We start from the raw sequence: 2,412 nt of genomic DNA, 5'->3' as shown, positions 1-2,412 counted from the left end.
CATGAAATTTTACTGTTTGCAAAATGTTTGCCACCTTATCCCACACTGTTGCTCCTCTGGGTCCCACACAGGAAAGAAAAAAAAACATACCTAAAGCGTCCCTTCAGCTTTCTGATCCTCTTTGTGCTGGCTTTCAACTGGAAGGAAAGCAACGGCAGTGTACACCACTTCATATGTAAATTATGTTCCTGCTGAATTTGGGTGGCCAGTCTAGAAACTTATCCAGAAGTGCCCATTAAAATCAGAAATGATGCCATGTGGGCAGATTTCTGATAGGTTAAGTAACCCAGGGCAATTTTAACTGCCCACTCGCCCAGTCCCTGCCTTGTGGGTAGGGTTAAGATGTTTCTCAGGGAATTATTGTAACCGTCTAACGGCATTGTGCCGATATGTGAACATCACGTTATGGGAACCATTTAACAAAAGTGAACTAATGTTATGGGACAGACCTTCGTACTCTTTCCCAGTTAACCTCATTATTTACAGTAACCTCTAACCAATTGATCACAGAAATTATCCAACCAGCTTAAATTCCATAAAACTGGCAAGAAATGAAAATTGTTGGATCCTGAAGTTAACTTCTCCTGTGAATTGGCTACAGCCAGGATTTGGAAGCCTCAGTACATTTAAGGAGAAGCCAGATAAGTATATGAGGAAGAGAGGAATAGAAGGATATGTCAATAGTGTGCAAGATGGATAAATTTATTGGGAAGAGCATTGTGTGGACCATAAACACCAAATGGCCTCTTTCTTGTGCTATAAACTCTATGTAAATGTCACTTCACTAAACAAATGGAACTGTAAGTAGTTCATTGTGATTCAAAGTCCCTGACTTTGTCACTGTGCAGTGGAGAGAAACCATCCAAGACAAGAACAAACAAGACAGAGGAGGGGGAGAGAGAGACAGACAAGAAGAGCCTGAATCCAAAAGCTGCAAGAAGAGAAGTCATCGTGTGTTCCCCATCAAGTCATGATACTGGAAGTATGTAGCCCACATTCGACTGTAAGTCATTGTTTGAGTTTCTTGCTAAAGTTTCTCTGAGAACTTTAATAACCTTGTTTTGACTTTTTCTCATTAAAGTAGTCTCATGGCTGAACTTTTTGCCAGTCTGTTCCCATAACAATTAAGGGTTCAGTACCCCCAAAAACCAACAGATGGCACCCCAGATGGGACTGGCTAGGTCGTGAACACTTTTTGGGGAACAGTTAGAACCGAACGAGTTCAGTCAGTATGTGTCTTGGAAGGGAAAACCTTTGTGCAGTGTGAAGACCTTCACGGACCCACCAGTCATCAAAGGCACTTGCACAAGATTAAAATAAAGAATATACGAGAACACATAAAGAATAACTAAAGTTATGTCATCCAAAAATGTTAAATGGGTCTTCAGCAGAACCCAGAGTTTATCCAGGGTAGGATAAGCCAAAAGTTAAAAAGTGGGAGAATGAGAGACCTCATGCTTACAGTTTTCACTTTTGCCCTCAGAAATGATGAGATTATTAACCAGAAAGAACAAGAAATAGAGTGACTGAACCAGCTAACTCGAGACTTGGGTCTGTGCAAAACATACAGCCGCTTTGTTGCTACAGCAGCATGTATCTTACCCGAAGGCTGGTACATATCTGATTGAAGATCAAGAAGCCGGAAACCAGTTGAAATACCAGAAGAAGGAATGTTTAAAAAGCAACTGAGAAAGTATAATATGAATGTTACTGATGAGTCTGTTTGCTTCAATTTAAGATAGTGTGGCCAGAATTGTAAAAAAATGTAAGAAATACATTACATATTGAACGTAACCAAACAAGTGGTTGTGACGACATTTCATAAGCAAAAAATAAGAAATCGCAGGAGTTGAAACCATCGCTTAGGCTGATAGTAAATGTTTTCTATGTCGAGAAAATGCTTTTACGATTGTGCAGAATGGAAGCTGGATAGGAGGAAAAGAAATAAGTTAAAAAGCCCATAGCAATAGTTCAAACTGCCATGAGACAGGAATAAGTGTCATTTCTGTTTTCAGCGAATGACAACTGGATTTGATTTTCATTATTTGTGGGTGAATGTTGGAAACTGCCTGCGTCTCTTCATTTATGTGCACATGCGTGCTCTTCTTCAGGGCTAAAAGTCATTAACCATTTAATGTCTGGCCTTTATTCTTGAAAACTTCTTTCTGTACACGTATATTTTTGTGGGAAACTTGAATTATATTTTGGTTATGGAGTAGCTGAAGCTGTGTGTTCCTTGGGTTTGTTATAGAATCTTTGGATTTTAAATTCATAACCTATGACAGGAATCAATGTTTCGAAGTTGCATGAAAATATAGTATGAATGTTACCGATGAGTCTATTTGTTTCTATTTAAGATTGTGCAGCCAGAATTGTTAAAATAAAAAAAATACATTACATATTGAACTAAAA

The 2,412-nt window shown here is 38.7% G+C and overlaps 1 long non-coding RNA gene across 1 annotated transcript; it reads left to right on the top strand.

Moving 5' to 3' along the window:
• The first annotated feature begins 254 nt into the window (after nucleotides 1-254).
• On the top strand, nucleotides 255-2,412 carry LOC144680324 (uncharacterized). Its single transcript, XR_013576537.1, has 2 exons — nucleotides 255-982; nucleotides 1,484-2,412. It is a non-coding gene; the product is annotated as an uncharacterized LOC144680324 (long non-coding RNA).

Source organism: Cetorhinus maximus, chromosome 5 (genome assembly GCF_964194155.1).
Source record: "Cetorhinus maximus chromosome 5, sCetMax3.hap1.1, whole genome shotgun sequence".
In the NCBI taxonomy this organism is placed as follows: Eukaryota; Metazoa; Chordata; class Chondrichthyes; order Lamniformes; family Cetorhinidae; genus Cetorhinus; species Cetorhinus maximus.
This window is presented reverse-complemented; position numbering and strand designations above follow the sequence as displayed.